This window comes from Pteropus alecto, unplaced genomic scaffold, assembly GCF_000325575.1.
Source record: "Pteropus alecto unplaced genomic scaffold, ASM32557v1 scaffold76, whole genome shotgun sequence".
Lineage (NCBI taxonomy): Eukaryota > Metazoa > Chordata > Mammalia > Chiroptera > Pteropodidae > Pteropus > Pteropus alecto.
The window spans coordinates 21,018,276-21,026,994 of NW_006443138.1; the positions used below are offsets into that span (position 1 = coordinate 21,018,276).

An 8,719-nucleotide genomic window follows, 5' to 3' on the forward strand; every position below is an offset into this window, starting at 1 on the left:
GAGGGAGGGAGGGAGGGAGAGGTGGGAGAGAAGGAAGGAAGGAGAAAGTGAAGAGAGAGAGAAGAAAGAAAGAAAAAAGGAAGCGAGAAAGAAAAAGAAAATGTTGATTATGTCCTTCTGCTTAAGTACTTATTTTGGCTCCTTGCCTACAGGAAAATGTGAGACTTTTTTTGGCTTGCTCCTATCACCTGTGACATTTGGTAGCTAATCTCCCATTCTGGTGTTATTTACGCCACCCCTTGATATGTACCCTACTATTCTTCTCAAGAAAATTCTTAATGTTTCCTGACCAAGCCAGATTTGTTGACATATTTATGGCTTCTGATATGTAGTTTCCCTCTGCAACTCCTACTTGAAATCTTTCATCTGGCCTGTTCTGCTCAACTTTTCCATTCCAGCTCAAGTGGCACCTTCTCTGGAAAGCCTTCCTCTGACTTCAGTCAGTGTTTTGAAGCCCTTTATGCTCCCACTTCACATACTTATACCTCTATTGTTGTACTTAACTTTGAATTGCAAATGATCTGTTACAATAATCAGTTATTTTTTATAGCATATAGTTTCTATCTCCTTAATGCTATTAAATTATACTTAATCGCTTCTTATATTTTGTGTCCTCACTAGATGCTGAACTTCTTTAGGCAGGGTCTATATCTGTCTTTTTCATTGCTTTAATTCCGTAACTATCATATGTTTAGTACATAGTAAATGTTTGGATATGTTGTGAAATAAAAGAATCCATTTGTTCCTCTCCATTCTTTACTAGAGAGAGAAGGGGTCATTCCTCTCCATCCCAGAATTTAATATTATGCCTGCGACATAAGATGCATTCATACATGCTTATTGAACTAATTGATTCCTTATGGTTATATTCTAAATCTATTTATATGAGCTGGTTATCAGAGAAAGAATGATAGTTAATTTAGGAGCAAGGACAAGGAAAAAAATGTTCTCTTTGATTAGCCAACTCTACATTATTTACACATCTGGATTTTTCTGAGTCTTTTCCCAAGAACCATCTCTTGATTCTAGAGTTATCTAGATTTTGTCAATTTACTCAGATCCTGACTAAATTAGAATTATAACCCTCTCCCACATTTTGGGTCATTTTAGGCACAGTAAATTCTCTGAGTACTTAATCATGAAAGTAATATGTGGCAAAGTAACTTATGTGCCTAGAAAAATATTAAAGTTATCAAAGAAAAAGCAGAGAAGAATGCTCTAATTTTCATAACTCCTTTTTAGTTCCTGGAGGTCTCTCCTCAATAGTCTGACCTATGAGTGGCCTGAGCATGGCAGGGTACCAGTGGGCTGATGCTGATAGTACAGCATCAAATGGAACCATGTCATAGGAAAAGTATGAACCCCTTCTGCTGTAGCTTGTGTAACTTTGTGAAAAATACATTCGTTGTTGTTTTTTTTTTCCTTTTTCATAGCTTCAGATTTTTTTCCCTTTTGTTTGGCTTCATTTTTCTAAAAGAAAACAGAAATTTTCTCATATATCTCATATATTTGCAGGCTAATTATTTCTAACAACCAACATGTATTTATTGGATGCTTACTATGTAAACGTTGGTACAGAAGATTCAAAAGCAGTAACACATAAGATTTAGTCCTACCTCCTCCAGGAGCTGATCTGTTGAAGACACAAAGTCTTGCCATTAATTTTTTTCTCCCTTTCTCCTTCCTCCTTTCGCGCTCTCTTTCGTTCTCTCTCTCTTTTCCTTCCTTCCTTTCTGCCTGCCTTCCCCCTCCCTCCCTTTTCTTTCTTTTTTCTTTCTTGTTTCTTCTTCCTCCTTCTTGTCCTCCTTCATTTTTAATTAGAAAACTCTATTTGTGTATTATTATATATTAGCACATATTTATCCTCAGAACATCCAAGTAATTTAACTCCTTCAGTATTTATCTAACCCTTTACTATTTTTTCAATTCTACAGAAAGAAATGAATTGTCATCTAGGTAAACTGACTTCCTTCCCACAGGGGCTATTGGCAAGTTAGAATAGCCTGTCCCAATAAAATGTTGACTATCCTATTTAAAATTAAATAGGGTAAATATAAACAGACAAAGTTATATAGTTATTTTGCATGAAATTTCTCAATTTGCATCGTGATGTTTCTAAATAAAAATGATTGAAAAAAATTTACGTTTTCTAAGAGAGAGCATCAGTAATGTATGCTTTAGGGTGAATTGGCCTAATTAGAATTACTTCCTCTAAGTCACCACTCTTCATTAACATGATGTCTTCACACACTGATGTACTGATCAGTTGAAAAGCATCACAACTTTACTACTAGTATTAATACTACTAATACTAATACTAATAAATACTAATACTGATACTAATGGTATACTTTAAAAACTAAAGAGGATACTTTTTTTTTCTTGGACCAATATCCTTTTGAGTTCTCTGCATCTGGAATTGTTTGTTGAGAGAACAAGGAAGAGTCAAAGCTCTCATGGTCAGAATACCCACGGGAGTGCACTGCACATGTGAACTTCAACAGTATGGTGAAAATGCCATAAGTCACAAGCAGATTTTTAAACTTTGAAATGAAAGCTATTTTGGAACATGTGGCAGTGCCTGAATGAGTCAAACTTTGAGGAAGAGAGCAAAGAAGGAGTATTAAGATTTCTGTATAGAAAAAGAGAGCAAAAACAAAAAGAGGAGTCCCAAAAGAAGAAATAGGAAGCCTTTGAAAGCAAACCTAGTCTATTTAACAATTTTAACAAGGACTGAACTTTCATGCCTGTTCAAAGTAAAGATAAATGATTACTACAATACAACTGCTTTATAGGATAGTGGAGTTTTTTGTTTTGTTTTACAGAATTATTTGATTAGTTACCTCAACTCCTGTGAATGTAATCTTTAAATTTAATGAAACTCAGTCATTTCTCTTCTCATACTTCTAACATCCTACCCAAACAAGCAGAATTCAAGTTAATTTATCTTTATCCTTCATTTGGTTTAAAATATTTTGTAATTTATAAATTGATTTCTCCTTTCAATCATGAGTTTAACTTATGGTTAAAAGTATATTTTAAAATATTTAAAAAAAATTTTTAATTTAGATTTTCTACTTCTAACTTAATTTAATTGTGGTCAGAAAATGCGTGAAATGTATTTTACATTGAAATGTATTAGGACTTACTTTATAACCCAATCAATGTAAAAATTCTAAGTCTGTTTGAAATAATAAAATTTGCATTTTAGAACATAACTTTTGACTACTCTTCCCATTTTTTTAATGATTGTTGATTTAATGCTTTCTACTTTTAGTTGGATCAATTTTGATTATTTGTATTTTTTTCAAAAATTTTTTTCTAGATTTCAATATGCGAGTACCATGTTGTAGAAAGTGAGTATGATAGATAAGGAATCTCTGGCATGTCCTGACAGAAGAGTTAGAGATCCTTGGGGTTTTAGAACAAGACTATACCTTTTAGAGCATAGAAAGTAGAACCTACTCAACATTAAAGTAGTAATTCTAGGCATGCTTCTGGTGACCATGGGATATCAAATCACGATGCAACTCCTTTTGATCTGACCCACCGAGTCATAAAATTGAACAGGCACAGCAGCAATCCATTAAATTATGGAAATGGTCTGTTTTGGTTGGGCCCCAGCCAAGGACGTCCTGTTGCCTATAACATTGCAATGTGTCTCCCCCAGGTCACCCCTAAGAGTTCTCCCATAAACAGATAAAGAAGGAGGAAAAATTCTGGGTCTCTGTCTCTTCCTAGGTAATATTACATATTTTTTGGAATTTTAATCTTATGATGGCTTCTTAATTTTATATATATTTAAATATAAAGTCAAGGATATAACCTATTAGATCTAATATAATAAGATTTAAAAATACTGATGGTTGGCAGATACATGAAATGTCTTTTGATATCTCTGAAGATGATTAAATTTTTGTCTTTTAACCTATTATTATAAAAATGATATTAATAGATATTCTAAAATTAAATCTTTCCTTCATTTCTGACATTAATTTCTTTGTTATACTGTATTATTACTGTTCAGATGAATTCTATTTGCTATTATGTTAGTAAAAGTTTTGGAATGATATTATGTCTGAACTATAGTTTTTCTTTTTTATGTTGTGAAGACTTTAGAATTTTATTTCTTTGATCTGAAATATTTTCAATAGTATTAATCATTTCTGTTCCTTAAAGCTTTGACAGAATTTGCTAGTGATGAGTTGAAATATTTGCATTTTTACTATTTATAAACTTTCTGAATGCATTACGAGAATTTCTTCAATCTAGCAAATACTTTTATTAGGAACAATTAGCTTCTTTAGGACATTAAACAGAATTGGATAAAATCTTTCCCTCCAGATCAGACCTACATTTATAATAGAGATATAATGCCTCAGATTAAATAAACACACTCCATTAAATTTGAAAAAATTCTAAAAATCAGAACTCTAATACTACAAATAATTCTCATTCTCTAGACTTATCTGCTTCATACTTTTTTCTCAGCATGCTGGATATACTGACTTGCACGAGACTAAAATGAAATTAACAAAATTATCATCACTAAAATTTTCCAAATGTTAGGAAGCTATTTGCAGCAAATATCTTGTTCTTTTCCACATTGGAAATATTGTGGATAAAGTAATTCTGATCAGGTAAAACTATCTTCAGGTGTCTCTCCTAACCTATATTTACTGTTAAATTTTGAGAATTAGTTTGAAAATATGGACTTATTATGATTATAATGGCAAGAAAAATTTAGCATAGAAGTACAAAGTTTAATAATATTTACTTCTTTACTTTGTAAGTGTGCATTCTTGAGCACATACTTTATTAACGAGTTTCTTCATGAAATTTGGAAAATAATGGCTAAACCTACTTCATACTTTTTATGTGAGTTGTGTGAACTAGATATAAAAACATTTTATTATGATGTTCTTTTTACTTTGATCTATTAATTTAAATGGTATTTAGAATAATTAAAGTAATAAATATAACAAAACCTTTCAAAAGTGCAGGACATTTTAGCCATCTATGACCAGAAGAGAAAAATGAAAAGAACAAAGAGGAAAAATAAAGACACAAGAAATGAAAAAGGCATGCTATCTCTGCCTTTCCCTAGAAGAGATGAAGGCTAAAGTGGGTGGGAAAGGAATTATATGTATTATTTATCTTTATTTATACACCTATATTGTTAAGCTCAGTAGGTGCTTAATAGTTGGTTATTAAGTGACTCTGTTTTTATAGCTTGCCAAAAAATTTTTATGATATTATCTGTGTAACTGTGCAGTAAAGAAGAATAAGAATTTAGAGGCAGAGAAATCCCTTTAGAAGCAACTATAATATTCTACAAAGAAAGCAAGATGAACTGACTTGATAAAGAAACCATTTGAGCTGCTCTGTGGAATGTTTCCTTATGGTATTACTTAACTTTAATAACTCAAAATTTTCAGAGAATTTAGATTTAAAACTTGATTAGACTTAAATTCTTCTTCTTTTTTATTTTTTAAGTGAGTACATTTCAAAAGTCATTCTACCCTGATCACATCACCTCACAACGGGAAGCATTTACTTTCAGATTTTTAATGACACTGAAATTGTTTACGCAGTTCAAATAGTGAAAGCTTGATTTCTTCACTTTAAATTTCCCTATTAGCTATTTATTTATTTATGTATGTATGTATGTATGTATGTATGTATGTATGTATGTATGTATTTATTTTGTTTTAACTATCTATTTTCTGTTTTAACTGCCTGAGTCATTTACTTATGTAAGAATTGCAAAAAGTGTAATTTTTTAATTACATCATTTGCCAACTTGTATTAGCTGGGATTTTTCAATGACAGAACATTTTCTTCATCTACTAGGGCTATTTGCTCTTTCTATCATACAGTTCCTACAGAAAGGCAGGATAAAGGCTTAACTTTTTACTTTAATTATGAACTGAGAAATAAGTTGGTGCCCCAGCAACCCCAATGGTAATGTTTCTTTTTGTTGTTCTTCTTCTTTTTGTTGTTGTCGAATATATTTCACATATAACATTGTGTAAATTTAAGGTGTGCAATATGTTAATTTTATACATTTATGTATTGTAATATGATTGAATTGTAGCGCTATTTAGCACCTCTATCACATTACATAATTAATTATTCTTTCTTTTAGTAGTTGGGATAATTAAGTTTAGTCTCTTAGTAAGTTTGATGATTGTAGTACAATACTACTGTCCGTATTCCTTATACTGTGTATTAGACCTCTGTGCCTTATTTACTCCCCATTACAAGTTTATATCCTTAAACAACATCAGTTTTATCCTCCACCCCTCATCCCCTGGTAACCACCATGTTACTCTCTCCATATTTCATCAGTCTGACTTTTTTAGATTCCACATATAAGTGATATCATACAGTACTTGTCTTTCTTTGTCTGACTTATCTCACTTAACGTTATGTGCACACCATGCATACATGTTGCAAATGGCAGGATATCCTCCTTTCTCATGGCTGAATAATATTCTGTTGTATATATACATACCAGAAATTTTTTATCCATTTATTCATTGATTGCATTTATCTTGTTTCCAATAATTTTCAATTCTTTTTATGGAAGATGAAGATGAAAATGTGGGAGACATTTGCTTATTCATTTTTCTTTTTATTCTTAACGATCGGATTGTAAATATTTTTTAATCATGATTTCAAACTCTGCATTCAATATTTTAAATCCATTTGAAATATTGTTTACACATACATTTGTGTTTCATTGGTTTCAATGTTTGCTGTTATTAATACAAAACAGCAATCCCTACATTGCTGATTTCTTAATTTGGCTTCGTCTGTTGTGTTCAGACACAAATGATAACTACGTTGCATATTCTGTGTCCCTGTATCTTGCATACCAAGTACCTATACACAAATGCACTGTATGACCTCAACTTCACAGGTCATAATTCTTTCTTTCTTTCCTTCCTTCCTTCCTTTCTTTCTTCTTATTTATGCCTAAAGCACCCGATCTTCCTACGTGGTCTCCCATTCAAGTACTGACCAGGCCCGACCCTGCTTAGCTTCCAAGATATGACATCGGGCTTGTTCAGGGTGGCATGGCCACAGACCATGGACTATGGCTCCACTGGGGCACAAACCCAGGACCTTCTGCGTGTAAAGTAGATGCGCTAACCACTACAGTATGGAACCACATCCTAAAATTCTTCACTTAGTAAATTTTTTCTTTAAATGAAGAATTCACATCCCGATGCTTTCAATCTATGAGTGCCCTCTTTCTTCACCATTTCTTTCCTTCTTTATTAATTTTTTATTTTAAAATGAATTGTACATAATACATAAGAACTATTAAAAAAACAATAATGCAGATACCCATATGAAACTGTATGAATAATGTGAATATTAAGAAATAGAACACTTAACATTAGTGAAGCTTGTGTTCATCTCCAAATCATCCTTCCCCATCCTTCCAACAGCCTGAATTTTGTTACTTTCTTGTTTTTCTTTATAGCTTTATCAAATGTGTATGCAGTAAGAAAACAACACAATATTTAAATTGGCCTATTTCAAGCTTTATGTTAAAATTATAATGCATATATTTCTCTATACTTTTATTTGGCTCAATTCTATAGATTTTAAAATTCACCAATGTGATAACAACAACAAAAACAAGCAACCCATTAAAAATTTGGCAAAGGATTTGAGCAGAAATTTCTCCAAAAAAAGACATACAAATGGCCAATAAGCATATGAAAAGATGATCAACATCGCTAATCATTAGGAAAATGCAAACTCTCAAAGCAACAATGAAATATTATCTTACACTTGTCAGAATAGCTACTATCAAAGAGACAGAAAAGAGGAAATATTGGCAAGAAAGTGGAGAAATTGGAAGCCTTGTGCTCTGTTGGTGGGAATGTAAGATGGCATTTCCACTATGGAAATGGTATGGCAGTTCCTCAAAAAATTCAAAATAAAATTATCAATATGATCCAGTAAGTCCACTTGGAGCTCTGTACTCAAAAGAACTGAAAGCAGAGTCTCAGGGAGATATTTGAACACTTTCAGAGCGACATTATTCACAACAGCCAAAAGGTGGGAGCAACCCAAGTGTCCATTAGTGGATGAATGGATAAACAAAATGTGTTATATTATTTGTCCTTAAAAAAGAAGGACATTCTGACACATGCTATAACATCAATGAAGCTTGAGAACATTTTGCTAAGTAAATAAGCCAGTCACAAAAAGGCATATATGGTATGATTTCACTTATACAAGGTACCTAGAGTACTCAAATTTATACAGACAGAGAAAGTAGAATGGTGGTTGCCAGGGGCCGAGGGAGGGCAGAATCGGGAATTGCTGTTTAATGGGTACAGAGTGTTAGTTTTGCAGGATGAAAAGATTCTGGAGATTGGCTGCACAACGATATGAATCTACTTAAAACTACTGAACTATTACACTTAAAAATGGCTAAGATGGCAAAATTTGTGTTATGTGTATTTTACCACAATTAAAAATTTTTAAGTTATACTTATGAATATGTATGCAATATCTTTATTACATTTCTAGGATTGAAATTATTTATCCTTGGGGATATTTTGGTTGTTTCAAGATCTTGCTATTTTATTTGTCTTGTTACTCTCTTTATAGGATCTTTTACTAAAATAAGTTGTAAATGTTAATGTAGCACATTTATCAATCTTTTTCTTTATGATTGGCTTTTGAAAAATCT

General features: G+C 32.0%; 1 pseudogene; it reads right to left on the bottom strand.

The window, feature by feature from the left end:
• Window positions 1-6,978: 6,978 nt before the first annotated feature.
• Window positions 6,979-7,094, bottom strand: LOC112472486 (annotated as a pseudogene).
• Window positions 7,095-8,719: the final 1,625 nt, after the last annotated feature.